The following is a 14,948-nucleotide window of genomic DNA, read 5'->3' as shown; positions in this document are numbered from 1 at the left end:
TAATTAAAACAATTGAAATTAATTTTATTCCTTTCTCTGTTATGCCATGGATGTAAAAACTGGTGAGGTTGCTTGGAAAGAAGTTTCCTTTGTTGCAATATTTATGTATATACATGTAAATAATATATATTTAAATATATGTATATATACAGTATACACACATTTATATAAATATATGTATATATAATTATGTCTGTATATATATACATACACACATACACACATATATATATATATATATATATATATATATATATATATATATATATATATATATATATATATATATATATAAAATTATATATACATATATTTATATAAAAGTGTGTATACTGTACATATACATATATTTAAATATGCATTTATTTATATGTATATACATATATATTGCAATGAAGGAAACTTCTTTCCAAGCAACCTCACCAGTTTTCACAGCCGTAGCACAACAGAAAGAAATAAAATTAATTTCAATTGTTTTAATTGCTAGAACTGTGGTTTTCCATTTGCCCCTTCATAAACACTCTCCTTCATATATACAGTATATACATATGTATGATGATTATTATCACTTTTGTACGTGATTCATTTATCACACATTACCACAGGTGAAAAATAAGAAACGGGGTGTAGGTCCTGACCGGTTTCGACTTTATTTCCAAGCCATTGACGAAGGACTGATACAGAGTATGAGAAGTCACAAATATATATACTACAGGAACAGTACTGACGAACATACACAACCGTTAGAGACTACATATCCCCCTCAGGCCGGTGTCGAGGTAGGAGGGCCTTCAAAACTCATTTGGCTAAAAATCACAATATACTCTCAGGGGACAATGCTGATAAACGAACCATACGCGACCTCAAGATCCCACCTGACAGGTGTCAGGGAGGCGGAGTTTGAAACTCATTACTACTGCTACCCCCTGTATTTACAAATATGATAACTGTACAGTTTACAAAGTTTATGATATTCCTATTATTTTCTTTCTTTTATAAAGCATTTCTTTCCAGTGCATTATTAGAATATACAATCCTTTTGCCCCTCCCAGTTAAAATTGTTCTAAACAATTTCACTGTTTCTTTTGAGTGCTTTCCCAGTTTTAAAGTTGTTACAAGGATCAAGTTTATACACCCTTTAGTATTGTCAGGGAGTTCTTGATAAGTACATTTTCATTGTTTTATTGTTCTTAAATGCGACATTAACACCAAAATTCTTAAGATGGGGATATCTTTCATATTATTATTATAAGACAGGACAAGCAAATTTTTTGTGTTTAGGTTCTTTTTGGTTTTAACATTGTCTTTTTTTACTGTTTAATAGCTATCAGGATATTTCAATTCACTGATGTTTTACTTTCCAGTGCATTATTAGAATATGGGTTTTCTTACACACTTTAAACCCATTACTATTTCTTTGGACATCCAAAAGCTAAGCACCCATCATTTTTCATTTCACTATGGTACTAATTGTACAAAGTTATTTACACTGTTCCTTGTGCATATCTCACACATTTCTTATGCTGTTCAATATATAAATTACTTTAGAGGTTTCCCATTCCAAAATTTGTGAGTAAAATTTACCATTAAATTCAAATTTTTCTTTCACACATAATTTAATCAGTTCAATTATACTTTTAGAAAAATATCCAGCTGTGTGTTCTCTAACAATTCACAAAGGTGCCAATTGATGATCTGAAACGTTTTTATCTATTGTTAAGAAACACGTAATGTAATTTTCTAAAATGGTATTAAAAGATTGTAAATTTATTTATTGACACAAAATTTGTGCATGGCCATGGGAAACCAAGATGTAAATAATTTTTTTTTTGTAATGTTAAATCAATTTAGAACCATCAATTAAATTCAAATCAAATACCATCAATTAAATGATGGAAATGGAAAGTGATGGGTGCTTAGCTTTTGGATGTCCTCATACGAAAAATAGTAATGGGTTTAAATATAGTGTGTATAGAAAACCCACTAATATTTCTTTCTATGTGCATTTCTATTCTGGACAAAGCAATAAGGTTAAAAGTCAGTGTTTTCATCTATTTTTTAAGAGCATTACGTGTATGTAGCCCTGAATATATTGATGATGAAACAGATAAGATTATGAATGCAGGCAAGAAATTGAAATATCCTGATAGCGTATTAAACAGTGCATTTGAAGCGGCAAAAAAAGACAATGTATCAAAAACAAAAGAACCTTACAACACAAAAAAATTTGCTTGTCCTGCCTTATAATAATAATATGAAAGATATCCTCATCTTCTTAAGAATTTTGGTGTTAATGTCGCATTTAAGAACAATAAAACAATGAAAAATGTACTTATCAAGAACTCCCCTGACAATACTAAAGGTGTGTATATAAAATTCCGTGTAAGTCTTGTAACAACTTTTATATTGGCCAAACCGGGAAAGCACTGGAAAAAGAATTGAACAGCATAAGAAATGTGAGATATGCACAAGGGAACAGTGGTATATTTGTACATGTTAGTGAGAACAATCATGCTATCAACTGGGAAGGGGCAAAAAGGATTGTATATTCTAAATAATGCACTGGAAAGTAATATCAGTGAATCTAGCTTTATAAAAGAAAGTTACAACCATAATATGAATATCAGTCAAGGGATGTATAAACTTGATCCTTTAATATCAAAAGAAATTTGTAAATTGTTTAAATTTTAAGGTAGGCAGTAGAGATGTATGAAAACAGGATTATCATATTTGTAAACACAGCACAGGGGTAGCAGTAGTAATGAGTTTCCAAACTCCGCCTCCCCTGACACCTGTCAGGTGTGGATCTTGAGGTCGCGTATGGCTCGTTTACCAGCATTGTCCCCTGAGAGTGTATTGTCATTTTTAGCCAAATGAGTTTTGAAGGCCACTCCTACCTCGACACTGGCCTGAGGGGGATATGTAGTCTCTAATGGTTGTGTATGTTCGTCAGTACTGTTCCTGTAGTATATATATTTGTGACTTCTCATACTCTGTATCAGTCCTTCGTCAATGCCTTTGAAATAAAGTCGAAACCGGTCAGGATCTACACCCCGTTTCTTATTTATATACCTGTATATAATATATATATATATATATATATATATATATATATATATATATATATATATATATATATATATATATATATATATATATATATATATATATGTACTGTATATATTATATTGATATGTCTTATAATATGTATGTTTTCTGTAAAATTTTGATATATTTTCTCTTATATTTGTCATGTGTTGTGTGTTGAAGTATCAGGTCTCAGATCTTTAAAAAGGGTTAGTTGACTATGTGATAAGATACATTTCTCTGTGAGAGTCATGTTTGCACAGCTGGGTAGGCCAATGTTTATTCAGGTATCAGGTGTGTGACCAGGGTATTTTTCCCTTTTTGCGAGAGAAGTCCCCAAACCACTTAAGTTGTCAACTAAAAGGGAGATGAGTGACAGGTTTAGATAAAATTTGTTGACCAGGGTTGGGGTAAGCGAAGATTTGTTTCTTTATCTACTTAAGCTGTCATTAAAAAGAGATATGGGATGACAGGTTTAGATAAGCTGGTTGGTCCAGAGGCCTTTTTGTTTGAACAAGTGTACATACAGGAAATCCCCTGTCAATTTAAAAGAGTGTATGCTGACAGGCCTAGATAGCTCTTTTGAGCCAGGGAAAAATTCCCTTGTTTATTTTCCCTTCTCCAGGGAAAAAAAACTTGTTTATTCCCTTTTTACCAGGGAAGATTCCCAGAGTGATCCATTTCCAGAAAAGGCCTAACTGGCAACATAGGTTTATTCTCAATAGAATTTTGGGAGACTGCTCAGTACAGAGACTCTGTAGAGTTTGGTTAGGTTTTCTCTCTCTCTCTCTCTCTCTCTCTCTCTCTCTCTCTCTCTCTCTCTTATCCCCTCTTCCTTCAGAAGAGCGTAAAATTTGTGGTCACACTCGAAACATATAATTTAACGGTAGGTCTCTCTCTCTCTCTCTTATCCCCTCTTCCTTCAGAAGAAAGTAAAATTTGTGGTCACACTCCAAACATATAATTTAACTGTTAGTCTTAAAGGCACCATATAAAATTAGTGTTTTGAGCTGCAGCAATGGATATACTAAGGTGATATAAGCTTGTATAAGGTAAAGTGGTTTTTGCTTATTTTTACCATGGTAAAATAAGAATACCAGATAAATTTTACCTTAGTGAATTATTGTTGATAAATCTTTTGTGCATTTTTTTGTGTTCTTGTTTTTGCATTTTTTGTGTGTTCTTGTGGTTGCAATTTCTTAGTCTTACCCAAACTTTTGTGTTGGTGATTTAACATTTATTTACTTAACATTTTACATATTTTGATACTTTAACATTGCATACTTGATTTGATTTTCATTTGTTAAGATTTCCTTTTCAAATCTTTAGTAATTCTTAATAGTTTGAGTTTTGCTTAGTTAACATAATTTCTTGATAAATTAAAGTTTTGTGAATTAATCTTGTTTAAGAATTAATTAAATCTTGTGTAATTTTCAAGTAATGGTTAATTTTTCAGATTGTGAATTCCAATTATAAACTTTGAGGTTAAAAATAAATTTTTGTATTTAAAATCCTTGAACACAGTTTTTCATTTTTTGACCACCAGTGAATAGGGTTATTTGTGTGTGCATAAGGCAGAGTGATAAACATGTTTTTTTCTCCTTCAGTTTACCAAAGTGAATTCAAACCAGGAAACAATTATAGTTGGTTGATGGAGTGATGCCCTTTTTTATCTAGTATATTCTAATACCTCACACATAACTTGATAAACTTAATTTGATTTTTAAAGTGATAAGCAAGTTTTAAGGGATCACTGTTGCCTTTAGAGTGTTCAATCATAATTTTTTTGTTATGAGGGTTCAGGTATTTGGCTGAAGTGAGGTAAATTTTTGGATTTTGTGACTAGTTGTGTAATAACCAGGTACTTGTACACTTCGTGACATATATGTAAATATATATATATGTATATATATAGTATATATGTATTTATATACACATATATATATATATGTATATATGTATGTATATATGCATAAATCAATCAGACATTTCCTGTGGCACCCACAGAGATTCATAGGGCCTCGATGAACTCATGCCAACACATTCTGTCCTGGGCTAACTCCTCGAGATCTCTCCAACACTCATCTCCTGCTTCCCGCCTCATTGTCCTTAACCATGTCTCCTTTGGCCTACCTCTACCTCTTCCACCAAGGGCAACCCACTCCGGTGTATCTCGTGCTATTTCCTGTCTTCCTATACACATGGCCTAGCCACTTCCAGCGTGAGAACCTGACATACTCATCGACCAGCTGCAACCCCGTTACTTCTCTAATTCTGCTATTTGATATTCTATTCCTCCAATTAATTCCTAATATTCTTCTGGGTGCCTTGTTTTCAGATGCTAAGAATTTATTATCCGAAGTCACTGTGCTGTACCATGACTCATGCCTATAATTCAAAAGACTCCTGACCATTACCTTATAAATTTTGTTTTTTGTATGCACAGAAAAGTGCTATTATTTCAAATATTTTTAAGCATTCCCACTGCCTGATGAGCCTTTTTTAATCTTTCTATAAAATCTGTGCTCAGAGAACCATCCTTATCTAAATAAGTACCTAAATATTTAAACTTATCCACTTGCTTTACCCATGCCTTCAATTAGACAATCCTGTGCATATTCAATATTTATATTCATGATCTTAGTTTTTCCACTATCAATAACCAAACCAACCTTTCGACCTTCACTCACTAGACAATCCAGCACTCTGCATCTTTTCTGGTCCCTCGCAGATCAAAACTATATCATCAGCATAATCTAAGTCAAGAAGTTTCCCATTTTCTCCCCAGAGTATACCTACATCCGTTTCTCTTTTAACCCTTCTCATAACGTAATCCACGACCAATACAAACAACAGAGGAGACAGAATGCCACCCTGAATCACACCAGTTTTAACTTCAAACCGATCACTCAAACAACCATCGACCATCACTTTGCAAGATGTGCCCTCATGCATGTCCATAATAACCCTCACAAACTTTTCCGGTATTCCATAATGCCTCATGATTTTTCCCATAGTCTGTCTCGAAATACTGTCAAAGGCCTTTTCAAAATCAACAAAACATAGACTTAATGGAGTTTTCATTTCATTAGCTTGCTGCATCAAATGCCTAACTATGAAGATCTGATCACTGCAACCCGCCCCTTTCTAAAACCGGCCTGTTCATCCCTCAGAGTGCCATCAACCGCTGCCTCCAACCTATTCAGTAATACTCTACTGAAAATTTATCTCTCTTAGTTAGTCTTTTAACTTCTGAATCCAAACTCAAGTGCTTAGTTCTTGCTAATTCAAAATCCTCATCATTAACAAAATGCATCTCACTCCTCAATTTCGCCTCACCTCTCTTTTTTTTATCATATCCAATGCTTCCTCAGACATCCACATCTTTTTCCTCAATCTGAGTCTCTTTATCATACAACCAGCAGCCTTATGCAAAGCTTTATTCACATCCCCCAACATCTCATCTACACTTCTCCCTCCCTCCGCCAATGTTTCCAACACCAAAAACCTGTTTCTGCATTCTTTTCTAAATTCCTCCTTTTCCTCTCCTTCCCTTCTAAGCATATCAGTATCGTACCTATCAACAACAGGTTTCCCTTTCTTCTGACTTTTTAGCTTACGTCTTATATTTGCAACGTTGAGTTTATGATCACTAACAATATCTGCTCTCCAACTGACACGAACATCTAGCAAAGAGCTTCTATACCTTTTTCTATTAGCAATAAGATCTATATGTGATTTTTATATTATCCACACGGTGATACCCATGTCGTCTTGTGTATATTGCGATGTTGAACAAGTGTGCCCCCAATGACTAAGTCATTTGCTGGATAGAAACTCTCAAACTTTACTCCAGTTTCACTCATCCTACCACCGACACCCATCTTACCTATACAAGCCTCAAATCCCTCATTCAAGCAGCCCATTATCGCACTGAAGTCTCCAATACAAATCAAAACATCATGTCTAGCAACTCTTCCTATTCCTTCCTGCAGCTTTCCATAAAGTGTGTCTTTCCTTTCATCAGGTGCATCATTAGTGAGTGGGTGCATAACACACAAACAGACTGATTTTACCATGATTTGACTTTAACCGTGCGTGCAGCAATCGCTCGTCCATAGGATCCCATTCACATAGAGCCTTTTCCTTGCATCCCAACAACAATCCTACTCCCTGGTAATGCATTCCATCCCATCGGCCAGATGTCTACAAACAAATTATTCTCCAAATCCAATTTATCGATTCCAGTTAATCTTGTCTCTGTTACAGTACAAATGTCTAATTAACAACTTTGAAAAACTACCACTAACTTTTCAATTTTGCTATCGTGATTTAGTGTTCTCACATTCCAATTGTAAATTTTGTTAGTATTTTTAGCATGAATAAAAGAACTAGGAGACCGTGAGATTCTTAGCACCCCAGCCCGTTTAGGGGTTGCACAGGGCTGGGGCCATTCCTCTTCTGTGAGAGTCCATCAAGGTTTCTTTGGCTAACTACGTGAACACTTCGCCACAGTGTTGCAGTCGCAGTAGGCAGCTAACTTGCCTGCATGCCCACACCCAAAAGGTTCAGCTATGCTGAGGCCAGTCGCATGCTGGCGTGCTTCCCAGTCATTTCTCTCTCAAGGAGTTTATCTGCCTAAGAAGCAAACACCCCCCTGCTCCCAGGGGCATTGATCTGTGTAGGTAGAGGGTGATCACTCCTCACTAGCTACATACAGTGTATATATACATATATATATATATATATATATATATATATATATATATATATATATATATATATATATATATATATATATGTATATATATTTATATAAATTTATATATAATATATATATATATATATATATATATATATATATATATATATATATATATATATATATATATATATATATATATATATATATATATATATATATATATATATATATATATTTGAAAGGCCAGTTGATTGTAGTCTTGCATGGTGCAAAATAAATTTATATATTTGTTGTACTTAATCTGTTAAATATTTCTTTACTGTCGATTACCGAAAGAGGTGGTCAGCTATCTTAAACTCATCATTTTCGGTTCAAAAGTTGGATGTCGGAAATGCTTCGTTAGCCATTTGCATGGCATTGTTTGGACGAAGAAAGTTTGGAAATTTCATTTCAATAATCAGGTTCTCTGATTTCGCACTTTGAATGATTTTTTTTTTTTCATAAAAAGGCTTTGAGGCTATACCAATTCGAAATACATAATTATCTCCCAGTAATGAAAACGACAACATGTCAGAACAATCGTCAGAACTTCAAGTGTAATCGTCAGTATATCGTCTTTCTATACGCAAATAGCAGTCACACTGCGCAGATGTTTACTTTATTAGTAAAACTGTTTCCATCATACAAAAGCGAAAGGTTATATAGCTGACAAATCTTCCTTAACTGGCAGTCGTCGTTATTATACTCCTTCTCCATGCATTGCAGCTGCTTTCCTCATACCATAGATGGCATTTTTTCCCCAAAAAACGTTCCTTATTTCATATTTGGTTACGTCAGAATATTTGTAGTTCGAGCTCGACTAATCTCGTTCCTCTAACTTTCAAAAAATTTCAAATTGACTGACATTTCAGAATCAACTTATATTCCGCAGCACGTCTTGGCTTTCGTATCACATTATTTACAAAGTTAATTTGGAGTAAAAAAATATTTTGCTTTCGCTAGTATGCTTCTTACGTCAATAGATGTTTATCTACTATACACGTATCTACGATGAACAGCACAATCAGGAAGTGCCATTACTCACTACACAAATCTAATTTTAGATCTTAGCACATGAGAAACAACACGAATTTAGGAGAATTAGAATCAAGGTTTTAGTTTTTCATTACACTGAGATAGGCTGACCCCATAGGGAAGATGAGGAAATGCCTTGGGAACGAGATTAAATGGTAAACAGGTTGGGCTGGGGATCAACGAATTAATTAGTCCCATTGGAGAGAGAAACAATGTCCAGTTTTATTTATCTTGAAAATTTTATTCACACATTTGCTGAGCACTTTTAACTTTCATGGACATCAGTCCGAAATTTCAGAGCTTCCTCTATTGTGTCCCCTAATGAAATCAGATGTGCAATTACAGGTTAACGATATGGTTGCAAAAAAAAAAAAAAAAAAGAGCTGAAAAAGCCCTAGCAAAAATAAACAAAAAATCTTCATAGCTTCTTATAAACAATAGCAAAAAGTGCTTTATTATTTCGACAAAAACCCGATTATGCCAATTCCCTGACTAGTTTTCCTCTACAAGATAGAAAAACCTCGTGTCCTCGCTGTGTAAAACGTAGGGCACGACTTCCGAGGATAATTTTTCTTTATTTAATGTCCCCACATGTAAAAATTATTACAGCTGGCGAACGAATCGGGTAATGCTTTGGAAAACTCTTTATTTCATAAAAAATTACCTGCCTTTCTAAAGAGTGTTAAATCTTTCTGTGCTAACTCTCGGCGTCAGTATGGACTAGTGATACAGTTACACCCTAGCGTCAAGGATATCAGGCTACGATGGCCCGTCCTCTTCCGTGTTCTTAGAATACTTCATGTATTCGTCTTCACCATTTGTGGGACTTTAGCCCTTCGTGCGGTGCAAATCATTCACCATTTGTATCACCTTTCTAGACTTTATTCATGATCCTTGCTATTGTAGCCACTTCGTTTTGCCATATTCAGTCTATTCAGTAGTCGTTGCAATGACCCCCATTCTCCCTCTCTCTCTTTCTCTCTATAAGATGGTATCAATGACCATAGGTGATGTAACCCCAGCCTGTTTAAATCAAGCAGTCAGTCTTGATACAGGGTTTAAGTATTTGCACTTTCTAAATGCACGGACATATATGTTTTTAAGCATGCACGCAAAAATGCTTCTTGAAGAACTCTGTTGAGCGTCGTGTGCATACATATGTGTATTTACCTGCGTGTGCAGACAACGTGTAAAAGATGACCTCCAGCAGAAGTTGCAGAAATACAGACATGTCCTCGCTTTCCTTAATAAAGTGTATGACCTTACAGCGAAGAGAAAAAATATCTGAACGGTAAAAATGAAATATATTGCATGAAAGATTTTTCTTATTTTTTAAACCTCTTTGCCTGACTGCTTTTCAACGGATTTTGTTGAACGAAGAAACTTCTGGTTAGAAAGGTCTGCGGTCAAAAATTACAAAATGGTATATGTTATTAAAATGCAATCTTACAAATACATGATAATTACCTAAAACATAAGTGCTACATCCCATATATGGACAGCAGTTACTCCTGGCAACCTACAGACAGTACCTTCTTACGCTGGAATCTAATAAGTATACCTTAGTTTAACCAGATCACTGAGCTGATTAACAGCTCTCCTATGGCTGGCCAGAAGGATTAGACTTCTTTTACGTGGGTAAGAACCAATTGGTTACCTAGCAACGGGACCTGCAGCTTATTGTGGACTCCGAACCACATTATACCGAGAAATGAGTTTCTATCACCAGAAATAATTTCCTCTAATTCTTCATTGGCCGGCCGGAGAGTCGAACGCGGGCCCAGCAGAGTGCTAGCCGAGTAAGATATCGACCCATCCAATGAGGAACTTGGAATCTAATAAAGTCAAATCATATCTGTACAATGAACCATCAGCTCTAATATCCATAGAGATACAGATATAATTACCACGAAACAAAATAATATTTATCCCTTAAAATACTGTAGAAGGAGACTGGCAGGACTGTAATGAGACATTAAATGTACAAAGGAGGCCACATTCGTAAAATTTGATACGAAGTAATAAATTTCACGTGATGATAAAACCTGGAATCATTACATAACCACAACACTTGAAGCTCCAGTTATGAACTTTGTAGGTCCCGCTTCCCTTGGCAGAGTGCTTGGGGCACACTGGAAAACTCTCGCGTGAGATAGGATGCATTCTGAACTCCGTAATGTCATTTAGGATTTTATTTCTTGCTGACAAACGCTTCTGTGACAACCACTTGCCATTTCATAACAAGGCAATTTAAAGTTCATAGCATCATTCTTAACATAAGCGAACAACAAATGCAAACCCTCAAATCCTTACTTTTATATCAAAATTACTTCTTATATTTTTCGATATGTGCAAATACCAGGGCACTCCAATGATTGCAATGATTTCGTAACATTTCAACAAACTGCAGTCAATCACACTCGCCGCATCATTCCTCTCAGGCTGGTTAATTCATGTAAACTGGCTTGACAGTTCTTTGACAAATAAAGGAAAGGCGACTCCCAACAATCGGTTAAGAGCTAAGTGCGGAATCTCAAGGAACATGATATTTTCCACAGCACACTTACTTGAAATACAGAGTTGGTGTGTTCGTGTTGCGGTTATGAGCTCATTTAGAAAACTAGAGCTCCTCAGGTGGTAAACGGGCAATAATAAAAACCAACATTAGCACGCGATATTTCTGCCGCAGTTTCAAAAAGTGTTTTGCACAAATATCAAGATGTGCACACATCATGTAATATGACTTGCTTTTAAATAAAAGTATAAAAAGCTTCGAAAGTAGATAAGGTTTGTCCTATACTGAGGATGCCACACTAAACGAAACCGGGTTAACTAGCTGAAAATGCTGCCGTAACGTTTAGTTAGATGTAGCGCAAAGTCTACATTTTGCTTCGCATTTTCCACTTACTGCGGCGAATCCGCTGCTACGAAGAATACTTTCATGATGTTCCCGCGAAATCTAAAAATACTTTCCTAGTTCTGGGAGAAACTGTGCGTGGCCAGGGTCTAGAGAATGGGGAGGTCTGATCAGCGAGTGCGTCCCTTTGCTCAAAAAGCTGTATGTTGAGGAAGGACAGAGGTTTCTAGTATGCTGACCAATGTGACGAGGTGGCCTTATTCTGGATGTTCAGCTTCTGGATGTTCATTTGCTGTGGGTAATTTTAGTTGTTATAATACCATACAGCTTATGTATGTGTGTGTGTGATGTGTGTGTGTGTGTGTGTGTGTGTGTGTGAGAGAGAGAGAGAGAGAGAGAGAGAGAGAGAGAGAAATTTCATCGGAGAAAGAGGGAAGGCAAGAATAATATTTCACTTGAGACAAAGAGAGAAGGAACATTCATCGGAGCGAGATTACAATCACATTTAACTGAGAGAGAGAGGGGAGGGGGGAGCTGCACTTTGGAAGAAAGAAGAAATGGAAATAAAAGGATAAGGATAGATTAAAAAAAAAAAGTGAGAGAGAAAGAGAGTAAGACCAGTAGCTTTGCAGGGAGTCGTCAACCTTGCCTTCAGTCTGCTGTCTTTAGGGATTGGGACTTCTGAGAGGAAATAAGCCCCTTAAAAGGTTACCCAACCTTGATGCTTTTCACTTCAACGTTCAAGGTTGAGTTTGGTCATTTCAAGGAAAATATTGTTTGCGTGACACGCCATCAACACAGTACTGTTAATTTTTGCCATATATGATTCGTCCAAAGGATTTCAGACGAAAACATAAACACCTGTATAAGCATGGAGATTTAAGAATACGTAAAGCTTAATATCTTTACCTCGTTTAACCTTTGCCATCCAGGAACGTGTTTAAATGGCAAAAATGTTCAGGAAAACATTCCTGGAACAGCCTATTTCTTCTAGATAAACCACACTTACTGTTATTGGCCTCAAAATTATCTACTTATTCATTACTTCCTCCTTGCTTTCTGACTTCACAAACCACTAGCAAGAATAAGAACGATAATTTGAGGATATGAAAGCAGAGAAACAAGTAGAGAAAAAATCGAGAGAGAGAGAGAGAGAGAGAGAGAGAGAGCAGCCCGTCAAGATTCACGACTAAAGATGTTCCCTCCAACTGCGTCAGCAAACTTCGCATGAAGCTCTTTGAAAAAATTGTCCATGGTTGCTTCACCGAGGAACAAGATTACTAGAAAACATTTTCGAAAGTGCTGAAGTATTTCTCATAACACCAAATAGTCTGTTTTAGATTCATATAACCGATGCTCCTGGAGTGCTTGGGGCGTGAGGCCATTTCAAGATCAAGTTGGTGGGGTGGAAGTGAATGACGTCACATACTGGCATTTAGCGGGTTTTGTTTCGGTGAGCGTTTCGATGTGAATGTCAACAACTTAACATCGTGTGTGAGAGGATCCTGTGTTTCATTTTATAATGAACTGATCTGTTGTTTTAGCACATTGTATTCATGAAAAGGTCAATTCCATTACAAACTTAAGAAAAATAAACACAAGTAATTCTTGATGCTAAATGATTTGCACAAATTCACCCGACATGTACGAAAATGCCTTGTTCAATCTCAATTTACGTAAAAGAAATGGTTCCAGTTGCATTTTCATAAATTGTGGCATTTCTGTATGAAAATATCGATCCTTATGCAATATATATTTCCATGAACTAAAGTTATACAAGTCTACAGTAAAACTTCTACATATAGATTAATGAATGTTGTTCTGGTTTTCCAAAATGCTCGTGTCTATGAGTAACGGTCTTTTAGGTCTCTTCTACCCGGTGAATCTATCCAGACAATAAACCTTCTTTGACTGAAAGACTGTAAGTTGATTATTTTTTGACGTTTCTCCTTCATTAATTCTGACTTTATCAATCCAAGTTTGATACCTCCAGCCAGAGATGTATCCAATTAGCAACTGCATCATAAGCAAGGACTAATTTCAACTCGTGTTACCAGAGCATCCAGCAATAACTAAATTCAGTGCTTATGTCTTGATTTCCATGTCTGCTACGGAAATCATACACATCTGCAGCTGCACAAAATGAAATGCACAGAAGCTGGGCTCAGTGTCAGAAGGCCAGTGTCGAACTATCAGATCAGTGACATTTAAATACACTCGTGTCCCTTTTCGTGATTTAAGACTGAAATTCATGATTTTAGCTGAGGTCAGGATAAGCCTAAAACGTGATATGCTAGCGTAGCATTTAAGTCAATCATTCTACGGATGACTTCGACTTAACAGTTTTTCTCATTATGTCGGTTTCTTCGATTGAACCCTCTTCTTGCAGTTCCTGTGACCTAACCGTAACATTTGAAAGTAGTTCCATTGGAGGGAAGTATTAGAAATTCTTATGTAGACACATATACGATAGTTGCATATACAGTCTGGACTTATTACAAGTGACATGATCCAAAATGCCACGAGAACGTGCGGCGCACATCTAATTCATAAACAGCGTTTAAGATAATAGAAAGAAAGTCATTCCCATAAATCATAAGGATATCATTTCGCACTTTAACGGTCAAGTTGAAAGTCAAGGCCAAAATACTGGAGCAGCTTCAGATCATAAAGTAAATACCGAGTCCAGGTAAGCAACCTGTAGAGCCAGCTCCTTAGGTAAGCCTACAACAGGTGAACATCCAACACAGTTCCTGTTCAAATGACACTGATAATAATACGAGGTCACAGTACCTTGTTTTGAAACCAAAATGACAAATAATTTCCATGTGTTGTTCTGACAAACGCTTATTATATATATATTTTAATGTTTTGTTCGCACTCTTCACAAATTTATGCAAGTATAATTAAGAATTGTGCATTCAGACTTATTTAGTTTACTTTCCTGTAGTTTCCAATGCCCATTTAAGCATCATCTTTCAAACAGAATCTTATGAAAACTCGCAGTAATTCATTCTTAAACAACACGACCTCTGCAGAATTGACAAGTACTGACATATTTTTCATTTAACAGTCACGACTAAGTAATACAAATTATTTCTCCTGATCCTTGTGGCTTTGGAGAAATCAGAAACTCCAACCAGTAATCACTACGTGATCTCCTTAACAAAACACAACATATCAACGCATTTCGGTATACTGGAATAAAACATTATTCCGAAAAGT

The sequence above is a fragment of the Macrobrachium rosenbergii genome, chromosome 23, assembly GCF_040412425.1.
Source record: "Macrobrachium rosenbergii isolate ZJJX-2024 chromosome 23, ASM4041242v1, whole genome shotgun sequence".
NCBI classification, from domain to species: domain Eukaryota; kingdom Metazoa; phylum Arthropoda; class Malacostraca; order Decapoda; family Palaemonidae; genus Macrobrachium; species Macrobrachium rosenbergii.
The sequence above is the reverse complement of the archived record's forward strand: the minus strand, read 5'-3'. Positions refer to the sequence as shown.